This window comes from Leopardus geoffroyi, chromosome C2, assembly GCF_018350155.1.
Source record: "Leopardus geoffroyi isolate Oge1 chromosome C2, O.geoffroyi_Oge1_pat1.0, whole genome shotgun sequence".
Classification (NCBI taxonomy): Eukaryota; Metazoa; Chordata; class Mammalia; order Carnivora; family Felidae; genus Leopardus; species Leopardus geoffroyi.
This window is the reverse complement of record NC_059333.1, coordinates 86427427-86448693: the sequence shown is the minus strand read 5'-3', so window position 1 is coordinate 86448693 and position 21267 is coordinate 86427427.

Here is a 21267-nt window from a genome sequence, read left to right as displayed (position 1 = left end):
CTTCACCTCTTCAGACCCAATACACGGAACAATAATAAAGTTTCATAAGCATCCAGGACAAAGAGCTTTTATTATATGATGGTTCACCTTTGATGAAAGAAAAGTTCTGAAGAATCAGGGTTACTTTTCTTTGTTTAGGAAAAATTAAAATTCATTTCAGAAATTGTACTTTTTTTTTTTTTTAGGACTGTGTTGAATTTGAACATACCATGAATCATTCAATAAAACTGTTTTCAACTTTCTAGAAGTTGACAGAACTAGAGTCTCTGTTTATTTTATTTATTGTCTAATAACACATGAAACTTATCATTTGCACTAAATATTTTAGCTTTTGAATATATGCAGCTTAAATACCTCATTTATATTATTCTTTAATTTTCCAGTCTTCATTGGTCTGGCCTCCTTAAGCTCTTTGTAGGAGGAACAAAATATTTCTTCTGCAATGAAATGTATGAATATTCATATTAAGTGCAATAAATAGACTATAAATAGTTCAAATCCAATTTTACTATAAATCAGTTACAAAAAAGATTTTGTATTCTAAAAATATTTTTGGATTTCAGATATCAGTTTACAATCCTGTAATACAATGCTAAAAAGGAACTTTATTTGACTGGATAGAAGTTATACTTCATTTTTTTAAATGTTTGTTTGTTTAGAGAAAGAGAGAGAGAGACAGAGAGACAAAGGCAGAAAGAGATCACCAATCAGGGAGTGGCAGAGAGGGAGACAGAGAGACAGAATTCCAAGCAGGCCCAACACAGGGCCCCAATTCACAGACTGAGATGATGACCTGAGCCAAAATCAAGAGTAAGCCGCTTAACCGACTGAGCCACCCAGGCGCCCCTAGAAGTTATACTTTACACTTAAATAAATTACAATCCTAGGCTTCAAAAATCTACATGTGCATATATACATGTATAAACTACAAACAAGTATTAAAATCATTTTCTTGTCTTAAAAAGAACATATATATACCTTCACGATACTCAATCTGAGAGATGTTTGTTTTGAGAATGTTGATGCTTTTAGCAGGATAATAATCTATTATATCCATGTATTACTTTATATTTTGTCAAGTACTTTTATATTTACCGTCACATTGGTCTTCACACCATTTCTGTGAAATAAACAAGGCAGGAATTATTAATGTTTTAAAAATCACAAATTTTTTTTAAAAATTACCAAAGGAAGACACTCTTGCAGATAATGTGAAAGATAACAGAAGAAAGAAAAAGTTGGAGGGTTTCCCCCCTTGTTTTAGAGAAACAGAAACTTGGGAGTCAGAGAAGTTCAATGGCCAATCCTAGGTCTAACAGCTAGAAAGTAGATCTGGAATTGAAATCTAGACTGACTCTAAGACTTGTGAATTTTATTCTTTCAACAATATTTAGTGAGTGCCAACAGTGTTAGACTTTCTGATAACCATATCCACTATACCACAGTGCCTCTCAGTTAAGAAACAGAAGACACAGAACTTTACAGCTTAAAACATCCGCAGAACCTAAATCCAAAGAACATGATAGGACCACACTGTCATAAGAATTACTTTTTTTTCATTTTAAGGAGAATGTTTAGTTTGCTAACTAAAGCAGATTCTTCCTTCACCAAATTCTGTTTAAATGGGTAACTTGAATCCAACAATGACTTTAGAGCTTGGGGGAGTCAGCACACCAATGTAGATTACAGCTACCATGGACCAGTCGTTTTCATAACTGACCACACGTATTTTGTAAGATGTAAGCTTTAAGATGTGCAGCTACTAGAGTCTACCAATAGTTGAGGTGGAAAGGATGATTGTAGAGCAGTTTGGTGAACTATTGAAGATATTTCCAAAGTCTTAGTCTTATCCTTTACTACGGTGAAATGGTTGTCATTAAACTGTTCTTGACAGGTTTTGGAAAACTGACTTTTAGTGAATTGACCTAGAAACATTTGGTCTAAGTGTCAACTTTATGGTGTCAAATTAGGATTCTATCTCCAACGGAGGTCATACATACACTCTGCATTTAGTTTTTGGGGCTGCCATAACAAAGTACAACAAACTGGGTGGCTTAAGCAACAGAAATTTATTGTTTCACAGTTTTGGAGGCTAGAAGTTTAAATCCAGGGTGTCAGTGAAGTTGGTTCCTTTAGAAGGCTGTAACTGAGACTCTTGTCTCATGTCTCTACTAGCTTCTGGAAGTGCAGTGATTCCTTGGTTTATAGGTAGCATTATCTGTGTCTTCCTTCTGTGCATGTCTATGTCCAAATTTCCCCTTTTGATAAGGACACCTCACTTAAACTTGATTACCTCTGAAGAGATCCTATTTGCAAATAAGGTCACATTCTGAGGTACGGGGGTTAGGAATTAAATGTATCTTTACTGGGGTTGTGATGGTAAATCTTATGTGTCAACTTGTAGGATGTTTTTGGATGAGATTAACATTTAAATTGGTGAACTCAGTGTAAAACAGATTGCCCTCCGTAATGTGGGTAGGCCTTATCAAATCAGCTGAAGGCCTGAATAGAACAAACGACCAGCCTCTTTGAGCAAGAGAATTCTCCAGCAGACTACCTTTTAACTTCATCTGCACCATTGCCTCTCCTGGATCTCCAATCTGCAAAACTTGGAACTAAACACCACCATTGGCTCCCCAGGGTCTCCAACCTGCAGATTTGGGACTTGCCAGCCTCCATAATTGCATAAGGCAATTCCCTATGATAGATTTCTTTATACACAAGCACACACACACACACACACACACACACACACATATCCTATTAATTCTGTTTCTCTGGAGAACTCTGACTAATCTAGAATAGAACACATAATTTAATCCATAGCACAGTCCTTGTTAGGGATATTGTAGCAATTTGAAAGAGACATACTTCATAGAACTATTACACTACACTACTTGTGGCCTATTATGAATTAATATTTTTTGTATAAATTCTGTAATCATCTTGTGAATGTTACAATTATATTGCATTATATTTTTGGTGTTTAAAGTATCAAACAGATGTCTTTGAAGCTTACCATAAATTTTGCAGTCCTGTTTTAGAATTTATTTCTGGAAGCCTCAAACACTGGAGCTTAAGCTTTTCTCAATCTCTGACTCTACCTCGCTGCTCCTTCTCCACTTATTATCTCTCTCACTTGCTTCCTATTGCCAGGAAAGCTTTGCTATTTCTTGCCTACTGGCATTTGCACACGTTCTTCTTCTTTCCATGAGGTCACATTCATCACCTGCTTTAAGAAGTCTTCCTGAATAAATCCTCATTCAATTGGAGCAGGTAGTAGCTGTGTGCCATTCCATCCCCAAACAAAAGGCATGGGACCATTTCACAAAAGCCCAGCATAAAAACATCAGCGTTTGGTGCAAACAAGCTGAGGAAATTCATAACATACATAATGATGAATTAAAGAGAATCAGGTGAGAAGAGATGGCGATGTCTGATGATGAAATAGAAGAAACAACACGAACAAAAAAACTGGGAAATCAGCTTAATATCACAGGCAGAATTTCTGAAGGAAGAAAATGACAGCCTCCGTTGGCAGCCCGATTTCTATCTGAATGAGGTAGAACCCCTGAAGCAAGAGCAAGGCAGAGCCCACAGAGAAGATGACGTCTTGGACATCAAGTCCAAGAGCAATACAAAAGGACAGAAGCTGAACTTGAAAGTGTCAAAAATGACAAGTTACAGGTGGAAAACACGTTGGAAAATCTTAAAGAAAAGGTACATCTGTCCTATATGAACCTTTTCCCTTGCCCTTTTCCCCCCTTTTCGGTGACAGTGAAAATGCCCTGGCAATTACTGCAATAGGAATCAATGTGGAATGCTTGGCTGAATGGGGATTAAAAGCTCCCTTTCTGGGAATAATTCCTGAATCGAGGGCTCTGCCTTTATATGCGAGTCCTTGGCATATCTAAGGACTCTGGAGTGTATACTTTTCAATCAATAAAAAGTTGGTGTATCCCTTAAAAAAAAAGTCTTCCCAAATAAACTCCAGCCTTATTTAATAAGTCTGTAATGAGTAACATTTTTTAAAATTTGTGTTAATATTTATTTACTTTTGAGAGAGAGAGCGTAAGCGGGGGGAAGGGCAGAGAGAGAGGGAGACACAGAATCTGAAGCAGGTTCCAAGCTCTGAGGTATCAGCACAGAGCCTGACATAGGGCTCCACCTCATGAACCACGAGATCATGACCTGAGCCGAAGGTGGACGCTTAACCAACTGAGCTATCCAGGAGCCCCTAATTTATGACATATTTAATCAATGGTAGTGTAAGAAAAATTCTCTCCTTCCATTTTCACACCATATTTTCCAGTGACGAAGTTCTCTCCAACGACCTATTGGTCAATCTAAGAAATTTGGAATCTAAAGTTTAGTGGGAAGCCTTTGAAGTATTAGAAGCAAGTGAGATATGATTCTGTTTTTACCAGAAGGATTACTCTGGCTGATCTGTAGGGAATGGATCAGAAAAGGCACAAATGGAGTGGGAAGACAAGACAGGAAGTCCAAACATTAATCCAGATGAGATTTCAGCTTTTACTAGGATGTGCCATGAGACTGAGAAAGAAAAAAATACTTGATAGTGGGTTACATATGTGGAGTGAGGCAGGAAGGAGCTTTCAGTAGTGACTAACAGATATGAAAAGATGGTCAACCCCATCCATAATAAGATAAATGCCAATGAGATCTATAACAAGATCACTTATTTAGGGAAAAATCCAAAATTTTGGTAACATATTCTGTTGATGAGACTCAAGGAAACAATGTCATTTAATGCTGATGGGAATGCCAAATTGCACAGACTCTTTGGAAGAGAAGTTAGCAACATAAGCCTTTATCTTTTGACTCAGTAAAAGTTGATACCAAAGATAAACTGGCAAATAAACAAAATTGATATATTTGTAAAGCTATTCATCACAGCAACATTTGTAATAGCAACCAATGAGTATACTAAAGCTGACTTGTATTGCTTACAAGAATTAGTTGTTAAATTATCAGGGATTGTGTAAACTGGTTGTTGAACATAGTGATTTAAAATTAAACTACATATGGGGCACCTGGATGGCTCAGTCCATTAAGTGTCCAACTCTTGATTTCGGCTTAGGTCATGATCTTACTGTTGGTAAGATCGAGTCCCACATCAGGCTCTGTGCTATCACAGAGCCTGCTTGGATTCTCTCTCTCCCTCTCTCTCTGCCCATCCTCCATTTGTTGTGCTCTCTCTTTCACTTTCTCAAAATAAATAAACATTTTTAAAAAATTAAATTATATAAGCTTACAATTAAATACCTTATATTTAAGAACAGAGATAGTAAGTACTCAAAATTCATCAGTTTCTAGTTATTTTACTATATTTTATTACTATGTGTCTCTTGAGAATTATGAATGGTGGGAATACTACATAATGGCATGCTACTGTATGTCACTTCCCAACTTCACATCCAGTGACATGATGTTAGTAGCTTGAAATCATCCATGGTAGGAGTATTTACATCACATAGAAATATGCAAACATTCCAAATCAGAACTTTTTCCCCTAAGAAGAGCTAATTGGTAAACATTTGCCAACACACAACTGGAAATAATCCAAACATCCATCAAAAGCATTCTGGTTGAATAAACCATGATATATCCATTCAATGAAGTACTACACAACTATAAAAGGAAATAGGGCTCTTTTTATATACTCACATAAAAGTGATCTCCAGAGTATACAGACAAGTGAAAAAAGCAAATTGAAGAAAAGTATGTATGACATGATTTTAAAAGCAGGGAGGATACAAAGGCATGTATGTTTTTGCTAATTTTATTTTAAATAGAAGACTAGCAGAAAAGTTTTTAAATGGCTACATACTAGGTAGAAAGAAGAAACTATAATAAAGATGGAAATAGATGATTGACCTCTTTGAATATACCTTGTTTGGTAGAATTCTTTGGAACCATACAAATATTTTACATAATTAAAAAATTAAGATCTTATTAAAAAAAGAAATCCCTAAACCTCTGAAGCAAAATGAAACAAATTAATCTATGCAATGAGTTGATGGCATAATCACACAGAAAGAGTTATTTCAAATGAACTGAAAACATAATAATTTTATTTGGCTAGTCAGATACACCCTTAGGACCAACATAAATACAAGAAATGTAAAAAAAAAAAAACAAAAAAAACGTTTCTTTTACGTTTTTATTTATTTATTTTTGAGAAGGAGAGTGAGCATGAGCAGGGAAGGGGTAGAGAGAGAGGGAGAGAGAGAGAATCCTAAGCAGGCTCTGCAATGTCAGCACAGAGCTGGATGTGGAGCTTGAATTCATGAACTGTGAGATCATGACCTGAACCAAAATCAAGAGTCAGATGTTTAACCAACTGAGCTACACAGTGGCCCAAACTGTAAAAAAATCTTAAAATTTTTTCAGCAATCATATTGCTAGAGATAGCATTGGTTTTGTTATTTTGAAAACTATTACATACAATCTAGGAAGAAGAAAATAAGTAATGATGTTTATGCCATTAAGAACCAATATTTTTTACAGTAGTATAAAACATCATAGATATAAAATCAAAGAAGTTAAGTAAAAATATTGTAACCTTAAATTTCAAATGTTGTGAAATCGTATTTTCTCTTTTAAAATATTTAGGTATTTCCTAGCTCTGTGCTCTGAACAAGCCTAGATATGATGACAAATGCAGCAGGAGTGAGCACTCTTAAAAATCAAGATTTTGATCTCAATACCACTTTACAACACTGGGTTCCTTGCAAAACTAGATGATTTTAGTGCTGAAGCAAGGAATGTCTAAGGTGATCCTGGAATATCTCATCATCGCAGAAAACAATGAGGCTACCAAAGACTATTGAAGTTTGTCAGAAGGAATCAGGAGCCAAATTGGAAGAAACTCCTACTAGTCAAAGATGGCATAATTTGAGCATCAACAAATATAATTGCTGCAATGGATTGAAACATGTAAAAATATTGTTAAAAGTTCATTGGCCATCCATGCAATATGATACAGAATTAACCCATTATGCTAAAAGCTGATAAGTAAAGGGAAAGAATAGAGGATTTTGCCTTTCCCATTTAAAACATACTGCTGGGTAACCAAAAGTTGTGACAGGAAGTTTCTTTTTATAGAAGTATTTCAGCCAATAAATGAAGAAGCAACAATAGAACAACATTTTATAACCATGGTCGGCATAATGGATCTACTCTAAACAATGACCATCAAAAGTTTATCCAGATCATAAAAATAAGAAAGACAGACTTTACTTGCTTCATGATGGAAGATGTAAAAAAGAAAACCTGGACAGTATGGAGGTTCCTCAAAAAGTTAAGAATAAAACTACCCTAGTAATCACAATCTAGTAATTACACCACTGGGTATTTACCCAAGAATACAAAAACACTAATTCAAAGGGATATATGCACCCCTATGTCTATTGCAGCATTATTTACAACAGCCACACTATGGAAGCAGCCCAAGTGTCCATCTCTAGATGGATGGATAAAGAATATGTGTATACACACACACACACACACACACACACACACACACACACATGTATACATATATATTATATATATATAATATATATATATTGGAATATTATCCAGTCATAAAAAAGAATAAAATCTTGACATTTGCAAACAACAGGGATGGAGCTAGAGAGTATAATACTAAGCAAAATAAGTCAGTCAGAGAAAGACAAATACCATGTGATTTCACTCATGTGGAATTTAAGAAACAAAACAAATGAACAAAGGAAAAAAAAGAGAGAGAGACAAACCAAAACCAAAGCCAAAAACAGACTCTTAATTATAGAAAATAAACAGATGGTTACTAGAGGGGAGGTGGGTGAGGGGGATGGGTGAAATAGGTGAAGGGGGTTAGGAGTGCACTTATCATGATGAACATTACAAAAAATACAGAGGACAAAGGGAAACTACAAGGTAATGGCTGTTTCTTCATCAAATCTATTTCTGGGACAAGGGCGGGGAGGGGGAGGAATTATAGGGGCTAAAATAAATGTAAGAGACACATCAATAATTGCTATATGTGGACTTTATTTGGATTCTGATTTAAATCAACATTAAAAAAATAATTATAAGGGGCGCCTGCGTGGCTCAGTTAGATGAGCCTTGGTTTCGGCTCAGGTTGTGGTCTCGTGGCTCATGAGTTTGAACCCCACATTGGGTTCTGTGCTGTGCAGAGCCTGCTTGGGATTTTCTGTCTCCCCTTTCCCTCTCACATTCTCTGTCTCTCTCAAAATAAATAAATAAACTTGAAAAAAATTATAAAATTTAAAAAATAATAATTATGAGTCAATCTATGATATTTTGATAAAGTTTTTTTAAAGAATCCGTATCTTTTTAGAGACATATATGAAAATACTTGTGTGCAAAATAGTGTAGTGTTCAGGATTCATTCCAAATTAATCCAGTTTGGGATGTGGTAGACTGGTAGGAGTATAAATAAAACAAGAGTGGCATGCCAAATGCTGAAGTCAGGTATTGTCTCTATTTTTTTAGGTTAAATTTTCCATGTTAAAAAGTTAAAATGTTTAAAAATTTAACTATCCAGTTTTTGTTTGAACTGGGAGGTGGTTAAGATGCCATTTGCTGATACTGTAATGTCTTAAGGAGGACCAAATTTGGGGTGGGGAAGGGATTTAGAAGAAGGGAAGTTAATCATTTAATTTTCAGTTCTGAACATGGTTTGAAGTATCTGAGAGCCATGTAAGAGAAGATACTGAGTAGTCAGATAAATATAAAATTTGAACCTCAGAAGAGACATCTGGACTAGAGATCTAAATTTAGCATTATCAGCATATGGGTGGAAATTGATACAATTACTTAGGAAGAGAATATATTGCAGAATAAAAACAAAGCATACTGAGTGCCTATTACATATCAGACACTATTCTAAGTTCTTTAAATGTTTTTAAAATATACTTATTCCCAGGGCACCTGGATGGCTCAGATGGTTAACCATCTGACCCTTGATCTCAGCTCAGGTCTTGGTCTCAGAGTTGTGAGTTCAAGCTCCATGTTGGGCTTCAAATTGGGCTCTGTATTGGGCATGAAGCCCAAATAGGTAGATAGATAGATAGATAGATAGATAGATAGATAGATAGATATAAATATATATTTAATTCTTTAATTAATATTTAATTAATATAAGTATTTAATCCTCACAATGATCCCATGAAGTAGATATTACTATTATTTCCTTTTTATGTATTAAGAAACATAGGCACATAATTCCTACCTATAGTAAGTTTAAGCTTTGTGACCAGAATTTGGATCCTTGAAGTATGGACTCTGAAAAACAGAATCCCCCAGGACTGTGACCTAAAGAGCTCTGATACCCAGAAGTAGAAAAGAAGAAACCAGAAAATGAAAAAGCAGCCAAAAAGGTCAGAGAGAAAAATATTTGAAAGGTGTGTCAATATAAGACAAAACAAGAACACATTCAAGAAAGGGAGTGGCCAACAGTGTTGAACAGTGCCAAGAGGTCAAGGAGAATGCATGCTGAAATTAATTCCATCACTGGTGGCAAGCTCAGTTCATGACTCACGTTACAGTTTATTTCCGTCAGGATACTTTTCAAAAGAGTGACTGAGACATGGTGTGATTCTAACTTGATAATAAATAATAGCTTCTACTATTATACATGTAAGCATAATAGCCTCTACTATAGCATGTTTTACCTCAAAATACATGGAATACACAAATCTAGACACTCAAAATATAATTGTAGAGAGGATTTTTCTGCGGTTAACAGTAGAAATTCTTACTGAACGGGTTCATCTTAATGATTCTTTTATATGGAGATTTTTCCTAATACATTTAAAATATGATTCAGTTTTCAAATCTGTCAAACATGAAATTTTATTTATTTTTTTTTTAATTTTTTTTTTCAACGTTTATTTATTTTTGGGACAGAGAGAGACAGAGCATGAACGGGGGAGGGGCAGAGAGAGAGGGAGACACAGAATGGAAGCAGGCTCCAGGCTCTGAGCCATCAGCCCAGAGCCTGACGCGGGGCTCGAACTCACGGACCGCGAGATCGTGACCTGGCTGAAGTCGGACACTTAACCGACTGCGCCACCCAGGTGCCCCAGAAATTTTAAAAGCACGTTTCCTGTACACCTGTATTATGAGTTTTACACATTTTTAGTGTTTGCTAAGATTAGGAACAATTTAAATTTCGAGGAAGAATGAAGCTTTTAAAAGCTATTAAATAAAAATGATTAGCTTTTCCTACTGTTCAAAAATTATCTTCTTTAAATTTTCAAATCTTACTTTTGGTTTCAGTGAATAAATTGTTAGCATTTATGTTCTTGGTTTCTTAGGGAGAATCTTTACATTTTAAGGAAATTTATTTGTGATATGGGTAACAGTGAAGGACTCCATTTTCATCTGAATATACTCAGTTAAGGTATTTTCAGGAGCTGCTGAGTATGTTACAGGTGATGGAAAATGTTAGAGCTCTTCCTCTCAGATAGTCTGTATGTAATCATCAATGTCTCATCCATGTCATACTATCTTATGTTTTTATGCTGATAAAAGAAACCAAACCAAATAAAACATTTTTTGGCTTGAATTAAAAAAAAAAAAAAACTTTTTTTATGCTTATTTTATTTTAGGGACAGAGAGACAGAGCAGAAGTGTGGGAGGGGCAGAGAGAGAGGGAGACAGAATCTGAAGCAGGCTCCAAGCTATCAGCAGAGAGCCCTGCACGGGGATCAAGCCTACAAACGTGAGATCATGACCTGAGCCAAAGTCGGGCACTTGACTGAGCCACCCAGGCTCCCCAAGGCTTGAATGTTTAAAATCTTAATAACAATATTAGAAAATGGGAGATGCTTACTTTCCAATCTATGTTTGTTTGGTTTTAAATGTTGGCCTAAGGATCAAAATGAAATTATTAACAAACTGGCTCTCATCTGTACAAAAACAAAACAAAACAAAACAAAACAAAACAAAACAAAACAAAAAAACAGAGGAAAATTATCTGGTAATTGACATGAACTGCACAATCTAAGCAAGCCTATGAAAAGCTAACATACTACTTCTCTATGATAAGAGGAAAAGAAATAATAGATAATATTGGAGCTGGCAACTATAGGACCAAAGCAGGCTCATCACCTAGCACAGGGACAGTTACATAGTAAGTGATCAGTAAATCAGTGTGGAACAAACAAACGAATAAATAAATAACAAACGAATCTTGTGTTTGTACCAGTAATGAGAAGCAAGAGGCAGCTTGTTAAATGATAATAGCCAATTTATACTGCATGGTTATCATGTGCCCAGCCCTATGAATAATTTAAATGGCCAAGATTCATTACTGCTTACCACATGCTCTACTGCTTACCAGACCATTACTAACCAAAGCCTCAACAGGGAGCATTATTATCATCATCATATCTAATCATTTCATCTTATGAATGAGTACACTGACGCACAGAGAGGCTACGTAACCTGCCCAAAATCACAAAGCTGGATAATGGTAGTTCTGAGCTGTGAACAGTTTATATTCAAAGCTTGTTCTTTAAGCCACCATGTCCTGTTGCTTCATTCTGTGTGATTAAAAACTTTCTATCTGTTGCATTTGCTAAAATCCTTCCAGTTTACCCAAATCCTTTCCATATGTGTTAGTGCTAAACACTTTCAAGGTTGTCTATGGGGCCTGTCTCTACTACCAGCAGCCTCGCCTGCCACTCCTGGAATAGATTTGTTTTCTGGAATCACTGACTTTCAGAGCGGCACTTGAGTCAGTATAAAGTAGTAGCCAAGTACATGGGCTTTGGTCTCCAGCTAAATGCAAATCCTGGCCTTTTTCCCGTACAAGAATTTCTTTAATTCTTGGGAAAAAAGGCAAGGAGAGTGAGAAGAGATTGCATACTGCTTACCAGTTACTGACTGTATTAGTTCAAGTTCTTACTTTTAATAACTCTGTTTCAGTCAGCAAGACAGGGCAATCTAGTCATTAGGAAGTGGGTCTCTGCTTCTAATAAGTGAGCCTCGTTGTCAACAATTCCTTACTTCTGATGAAGCAACTTAACCAGAAATGGAGCAAGGAAAAGCTGGCCTGTTCTTCTGACAAATGGAGAAGGGGAAAAGTCACTCTAGTCCAGTGGTTTTCTAAATGCAATCTGCATCCTCCTGAGGGCTCCAAGACACTTACAGGGAGTCTGCTAGGCCAAAACTATTTTTATAATAAAACTGAGATGTTATTTTTCTTCTTTACTATGTTAATGTTTACTAGTGGTGCAAAACCAATGGTGGCAAAACCGTTGGTCCCTTAAGAAGAATCAAGGCAGTGACACCAAACCACACTGGTAGTTACATTCTCCACCATCATGTGCTCATAATATAAATAAAATACCAGGTCCACTCATGTAAGAATGTCCTTTATAAGGCACTAAAATTGATTAACTTTATTAAATCTCAACATCTTAATAATATTCCATATGATGAAATGGGAAGTACACTGAACTTCTGCATACTGAAGTATGATGCCTGTCGCCAGGAAAAGAAATTTGTGCAATAGAGCTACGAGCAGAACCACCTTGTGTTTTCATCAAACTTCATTTTTACTTGAAAAAAAGAGTGACAGACAAATAACGGATTACCAGATTGGGTATTTGGTAGACTTTTACTTTTTTTTTTTTTTTTAAATGAACAAGCTGACCCGTCACTTCAAAGAAAACAGCAGATGGTATTTTCTTCAAGAGAAAATTTAAATTTTGGAAAAGTTGAGTTTACCACAGTGAAATTTACAATTTCTCAATGCTTGAAAGACTTTTGTAATGAGAATAATAGTGACATTAACACAATTTCTTATGTTGTATAATGAAACGAGTCAACATTCAGAAGATCTGAATAAATTGGTGAACCAATATTTTCCCAATGACCAATGAATAATTTTACAAAACTATGCATTAGTCAAAGATCCATTCAATGTTCAAGATATACATCAGCAGATTTCAACACAACTGAGTACACAAAGTTTAATTAAATGTTTTCGGATTTCACTCTGTAATTAACCTTTAAAAACCTAACACTTGTAGGGGTTTGGTGTAATATAAAAGATAAGAAAACAAAGGACAGGCAGAACAAGTGAACTGTACAATATTAAATATAAATTGCTGAAGGTCTGAGATTAGAAACTTGGCTCCTAAATCCCTACCTCCCAAGAATAGGTTTCTAATAATATTAACCCTATCTTAGTAATAATTATTAAGATCCTGAAGAAAGACATGGCCCCAACTTGATTCCTAAGCATTACAACTTAAAATTTAGAAAGAATTGGTCTACAAAATTGTTCCAACTTTTTAATACTAAAACATTTTGAATACTTTTACATTTAGTGCTTACCTTTGAAGTAGCCATTGACAAAAAGCTACAAGGAATTATATTCAGTCTATAGGCAATATGTGGTTTACATTTTGATTCAGGGCACCCCTTCCAAGGACCTAAATCCCACAAATTGGAATCTGGAGTGTGTGTGGGGTGTGTGTGTGTGTGTGTGTGTGTGTGTGTGTGTAAGGGGCAATTTTCTCAACAGAAGTCTGTCTAGTGCTTTTTACAAAATTCTAACAGCTTGGGATTGTGGGAGAAATAGGACTCAGTCCAATCTTTGTGAAGTAGTAATACTCTGGCTTCTTCTGTTTTTTTCTTTTCTTTTCTTTCTTTTTTTTTTTTTTTTTTTTTTTTTTTAGAGAGAGAGAGAGCAAGCAGCAGAGGGCCAGAGGGAGAGTAAAAGAGAGAATCTTTTTTTTAATTAAAAAAAAATTTTTTTAGTGTTTATTTATATTTGAGAGAGAGAAAGAGACAGAAAGCAAGTGGGGGAGGGATAAAGAGAGGGGGAGACAGAATGTGAAGCAGGCTCCAGGCTCTGAGCTGTCATCACAGAGCCCGACATGGGGCTTAAACTCACGAATCATGAGATCATGACCTGAGCCAAAGTCGAACGCTTAAACGACTGAGCCACCCAGGTGCCCTGGGAGAGAGAGAATCTTAAGCAGGCTCCGTGATCGCCATCAGTGCAGAGCCTAAAGTAGGTCTTGATCTCATGACCATAAGATCACGACCTGAACTAAAATCAAGAGTCAGATGCTTAACCAGCTGAGCCACCCACATGCCCCAGTACTACTCTGACTTTAACCAGTGTTCCAGATATATCTCCTTTCAATTCAAAGATATAACAGCACCATATTTATTCCTTTGCCAAACCAAACCTGGGATGGAAACAGACAGGAGATTCAAAGCTAATAGGAGGTGTTGCCATTGTCTGGACCAACATTTAAATTCAGAGAATTTCAAATTCAGCAGAAATCTTAACAGATCAGCTAACCTCTCTTCATTTTTAAAAGATGAAAAAACTATGGCCCAGAAAGATTAAGTTTTTACAGTGAGTTAATGCCAGAGATAGAACTGAAAACCACAGGCTTTTCTCTATACCACAACTTGATCATCTAATTGCTTTTTTCCTTGATTGTCAGTTCCCTATCTTTAAACCTGGACTGAGGTTTTCTTAACCACAACAAAAAGAACACAGCATGCTAAAGAACTGGTTAAATAGAATCAAGGAACCCTATTTACTTTCAAAAAAAGAGAAAGGTTTGTTAAATGCTAAGAAGTTCATAATAGTCTAGTCAGTTGACACAGGTTCTTAGGTTTCAATTACAGAAAAACATTACTGCCAAAGTCCGCAAGTGCTATCCTAATTTTTCAGATTACTTCCTTAGAAAGTGTGCTTTTGATCTGTTCTTCCAAAGAAGAACACAAGTGCAGACTTCAATGCTTAATAAAGTTAAAAGCTTCTCCCTGGGGTAACTGAAATTTTTATCAAAGGGGCGATAGACCTGGTTGCAGCTGCAACAAAGAAGTGCCATATAAAGCCAAGTGGAAAGCAGTTACACATCATTGGTGGTACACGGCCATTGAACGTGGTTATATTAATTGGAATCTATTGCACAGGACATTCCACTACATGCTGGGCAAATGACCCTGAAAGTTTTGAGTCTCTCTGGTGTATAAAAAAAGTTCAAATGTAAAAATAATCATACAGATGGTGGATTCTCTATCCTTGAATGGGCATAGCCACCCTGAGATGTAGGTGGCTGGAAAATTTCTTTTTTAAATAATGCCCTTTGAGTGAGTCCCCATATATGCATCTTCTTTTACAACCATTTGAAAATTTGTCTTCTAATAATTTCACACAGAGCTTTCAGCGTAGCAACATTCAAAAGAATAAAACTAATGAAATACAGCAACTTTTACATTTTTACTTTTGTGCTTTGGGAAAATTCCAATTAAAAGATGTGAGGCAGTTCAAGTTGGAATTTCTTTATTGCTCCCCAAATGAATAACTTGTAATCGAATAGAAAAATTAGAGAGATTTAAAGCCAAAGTAGTATGGAATATGTTTCAAGTATATAAGGATGCACCCTTTATGCAGCACTTATGATTTGAATTTTTATAACCTTAGATGCTCATATTGTCCCTGATTGCAGGTTGTGTGCAAAGAGTAATCATGACATTTGTCTTTTAGGCAGAACTCATTCCTGAGCTTCATCACTGCCTCTTTATCTTACTCTTGAAACTAAATACTAAAAGAGAATCCCAGATATTATGTCAATAAATAATAACCCTAAAATGTCAGAAACATTGTCACAATATAGCCAAGTGATAAGACTAATCACTTTCTCAGCTTCCCAAATTTTTCCCAATTTTATAAATAAATTATCTAGACTACAAATCAATGAAAATGTAAGCCCTACCTAGATGATGGCCAGAGGATGAATGTACTTTAAAAGTATTGCACTTCAAGCCAACTTTCATTTACTCAAAACTGGAAGCCTCGAATTCTTACATACATCAATCTTTTCATCAAGCCATACAACACATGTTAAAAAAAAATACTAAGTTTCTATTACATCCAAGTTCTATTTTCCCCCAGGGATCAACACATAATGTTGACTGGATTTTTGATTAACATGTTTATCTAAAGTATAACATTGAAGAGCAGTCAAAACCCAGAAATCAACACATTTACAAACATCTTAAACTAATTAAAGCAAACAGAATAATTATACTTTTTTTTCTTCCATAACCACAACCAGTGCCTTTTCTATATTTACCTTTCTATCAATAGGTGAAATTTCAGTGATTTCTGCCTTTCACAAAATGATTACTGCAGAATCAATTGGAACCCCCAAATGTGAGCATTATTATTGCCTAGGAGAACAGGGAAGATATTATATTTATAACCAGAGCTTGTTAGATGTGGGAGATAACCGACCTCTTTCCCAAGGGTCAAATATCAATGAATATAGTATTTAAGTAGACGCAACATGACCACTTGAATCACACTCCAGTAGGTAGAATGGAACTAAGGAAAGACAAATGACAAATGAAAGATCATGATATTCCACTCAGGGCCTTGCTCCCCACTGAGTGGTGTCTTGCATCAAGTGAGAGCCAGAACCAAGATTTAGAGATTACAAGATAGGTAATTTCTTTGTAATGAAGAATTATAGTCATCCCTGGCTTAATGAATGATTACAGCAATACTCCACTGTGGCTTATCATTGAAAAAAAGTTAACAGGACGTTAAATGAATCGTTTTCCTACCAAGTCATTATATTGCTCATCCTACTTTCTCTCACAGCTCTCTACTAAAATTGATTTGGCCATGATATTTTGTGAGGGGTGCGAGCAAGTACTGTTCTTTAGGTGTTCCTCACCACGAAATACAACAGTACGTAGAAAACTGTAATGGGACTATGCTATTCCTAGACTGTCTACTTTTACAAGTGTACATCACCTATTATTGCACAATCAACCTGTATGTACATTGGGTAATCAAAGTAAAAAATTTTCATCCCTCGTCAGAGGACAAAGGTTTTCAAACCATCATGTTATCTTTGTTTTATTTTTCTTTAGTGACTGATAAACTGTGACTATTTTATCTGCCTAAAAGACCTACCAGAAAGATTTGAGGAACGTTTGGTGGCCCACTTAACTAAAAATCAATCACTGACAGTATAACATAGTAGGTTCAGAATCAGACAATTATAATTTGAATTCAGACTGCAATACATTATCAGTTCTGCAACTTAGGTAAGGCTATATAAGTTCTCTAATCATAAGCTTTTTCATTTCAAAAATGAAAATAATAATACTTTCAATACAGGGTTCTTACGACTAAATGTGATAATACATTTAAAACACTTAGCAGTGTCAGACTTAGCATTACACATGGTAATTCCATGGATAAATCGTAGCTATCAGGGCCACTACCTGACTTTATAGTTCTTTTGAATTAGAAAAAGCCCTATGGACATTCAACTTAGAAAGCAAAGCATGAACTGGATTTTGACCTCCCTTGGCCACCTCAGCTAGGTCTTTCTGCTCAGTGTGCAAACTAGACAACTGTATTCAGAGATCTTAGGATCTACTATCAACTATAGCACATGAAATTTCCATCACTAAAATAATTCCTTGTGAATAAGTTTTTCTCCACTCTCTAGAAAGCCCCTGCTATTTTGATATTTAATAAAAACAAGATAATGAGATGGATAATCTCACACACTACTGGTGAGGGTACAAATTGGTATAATATTTCTGGAGGGAAAAATGGTAATATTCATTAAGAACTTTAAACAGGCTTATACCTTTTAATCTAGTAATTCCATTTTGAGACTTTATTCTAGAAATAATCAGACACACAGAAATATATTTGTCAAGTGTTATATAAAATAGTGAACATCGGAAACTACCCAAACATTCAAATATTGTTAAACTGAATAGTCTGCAGCCACTTAAATTTCTTCTCAAAGAAGTTTCAATAACAGAGCAAAAGCTTACTAAAATGTGGAGTGAAAAAAACAGGATGCAGAATTACATATTTGTGATTCCATTAAAAATACACAGAAAAAAAACCCTGGGATAAACTAACAAAATATTTAGAGTATTTCTTTCTGAATACACAATAATATCAACATACAGAAATCTGTTGTGTTTCTACACACCAATAATGAAGCAGCAAAAAAAGAAAACAAGGACTTGATCGCATTTACAATTGTACCAAAACCCATAAGATACCTAGGAATAAACCCAAGTGAAGAGGTAAAAGAGCTGTATTCTGAAAACTATAGAACATATATCAAAGAAATTGAAAAGGACACAAAGAAACGGAAAAACGTTACATGCACGTGGATTGGAAGAACAAACATTGTTAAAAAGTCCATACTACCCAAAGCAATCTATACATTTAATGTAATCCCTATCAAAATACCACCAGGATTTTTCACAGAGGTAGAACAAACAATCCTAAAAATTGTATGGAACCACAAAGACCCCAAAAAGCCAATGCAATCTTGAAAAAGAAAAACAAAGCCAGAGGCATTGTAATTCCAGACTTTAAGCTATATTACAAAGCTGTAGTCATTAAGACAGTATGTACTGGCACAAAAACAATGGAGAAATGGAACATAATAGAAAACCCAGAAATGGACCCACAACTATATGGTCAATTCATCTTTGACAAAGCAGGAAAGAATATCCAAGAGAAAAAAGAGTGTCTTCAACAAATGGTGTTGGGAGAACTGGACAGGTGACGAGAAACTGGACCACTTTCTTACACCATACACAAAAATAAATTCAAAATGGATGAAAGACCAAATTGTGAGATAGAAAACCATCAAAATCCTAGAAAAAGGGGCGCCTGGGTGGCGCAGTCGGTTAAGCGTCTGACTTCAGCCAGGTCACGATCTCACGGTCCGGGAGTTCGAGCTCCGCGTCAGGCTCTGGGCTGATGGCTCAGAGCCTGGAGCCTGTTTCCGATTCTGTGTCTCCCTCTCTCTCTGCCCCTCCCCCGTTCATGCTCTGTATCTCTCTGTCCCAAAAATAAATATAAACGTTGAAAAAAAAATTTATAAAAAAAAAAAAATCCTAGAAAAAAACACAGGCAGCCACCTCTTTGACATCAGCAGGAGAAATTTCTTACTAGACACGTCATCGAAAACAAGGGAAACAAAAGCAAACATGAACTATTTGAAGATAAAAACTTCTGGGGTGCCTGGGTGGCTCAGTCACTTAAGCATCCAACTCTTCAGCTCAGGTCATGATCTCACAGTTTGTGAGATTGAACTCTACATCAGGCTCTGCACTGACAGTGCAGAACCTGCTTGGGATTCTCTCTCCCCCACCACCTCTCTCAAAATAAATAAACATTTCATAGGGCATCTTGGTGGTTCAGTTGGTTAAGTGTCTAACTTCAGCTCAGGTCATGATCTTGAGGTTCATGAGTTCAAGCCCCGCATCGGGCTACATACTGGTGGTGCAGAACCTGCTTGGGATTCTCTCTCTCCCTCTCTGTCTGTCCCTTCCCCACTTGTGCTCTCTCTCTCTTTCTCAAAATAAATAAATCAAACTTTAAAAAAAAAATTAAAAAAAGATAGATTCTTCACAGCAAAGGAAATAATCAACAAAACTAAAAGACAGCCTATGGAATGCAGATATTTGCAAATGACATATCTCATAAAGGGTTAGTATCCAAAATCTGTAAAGAACTTCTCAAACTCAACACCCAAAAAAACAACCCAGTTAAGAATTGGGCAGAAGACATGAATAGACACTTCCCAAAGAAGACATCCAGATGGCTAACAGACACATGAAAAAATGCTCAGCATCACTCATTATCAGGGACATACAAATCAAAACTACAATGAGATACCACCTGTCAGAGTGGCTTAAAATTCACAACAGAAAAACAAGAGATGTTGGCAAGGATTCAGAGAAAGGGGAGCCCTCTTGCACTATTGGTGGGAATGCAAACTGGGGCAGCCACTCTGGAGAACAGTATGGAGGTTCCTCAAAAAGTTAAAAATAGAACTACCTTGTGATCCAGCAATTGTACTACTAGGTATTTATCCAAAGTATATAAAAACACAGATTTGAAGGGGTACATGTGCCCCAAAATTGATAGCAGCACTATCAACAATAGCCAAACTATGGAGAGAGTCCAAATATCCATCAACTGATGAATGGATAAAGAAGATGTGGTATATATATACAATGGAATATTACTCAGCAATCAAAAAGAATGAAGTCTTGCCATTTGCAACAACATGAATAGAGCTAGAATGCATTATGCTAAGTGGAATAAGTCGGTAAAATTCAAATACCATATGATTTCATTCATATGGGAAATTTAAGAAAGAAAACAGACTTTTTTTTTTTAGAGAGAGAATGAAAGATTACATGTGTGAACAGGGGAGAAAGGCAGAGGGAGAGAATGTCAAGCAGGCTCCACACTTAATGTGAAGCCTGACTTGGAGCTTGATCCCACAATCCTGGGATCATGACCCAAACTGAATTCAAGAGTCAGACGCTCAAATGACTAAACTATCCAGGCACCCCACCAAGAAACTCTTAATGATAGAGAACAAACTGAAGGTTGATGGAGAGAGGTGGGTGGGGATGGGCTAAATAGGTGATAGGTACTAAGGAGGGTACTTGTGATGAGCACTGGGTGTTGTATGTATGTGATAAATCACTGAATTCTACTCCTGAAACAACCAACATTGCACTGTAGGTTAACTGACTAAAATTTAAATTAAATAAATATATATATGTATATACACACACACACACACACACACACACACACACACACACATATATATGGGTATACATAAAAATGGATATATTTTTCCATAAATTTAAAAAAATACACAGAAAAAATCCTGGGATAAACCAAAAAATATAGCATTTCTCTCTAAATAGAGCAATTAATTACAGGTGATTTTCAGATTCTTCTTCACACATTCTCCTTAGAATGTGCATTTTTATTATTATAAACAAAAAAAAGTGTTATTTAAGAAAATTTGGGGGGGGATGCCAGGATGGCTCAGTTTGTTGAGCCTCTGACTCTTAATTTTGGCTCAGGTCATATCACTGTTCATGAGATTGAGCCCCATGTTGGGCTCTGTGCTGACAGCATGGAGCCTGCTTGGGATTCTCTCTCTCCCTCTCTCTCTCTGTTCCTCCCCCACTCAAGCTCTCTCTTCCTCTCTCTCTCTCTCTCTCTCTCTCTCTTTCTCTCAAAATAAACAAATAAAGGGGCGCCTGGGTGGCTCAGTCGGTTGAGTGTCAGACTTTGGCTCAGGTCATGATCTCACAGCTCGTGAGTTCAAGCCCTGTATTGGGCTCTGTGCTGACAGCTTGGAGCCTGGAGCCTGCTTCGGATTCTGT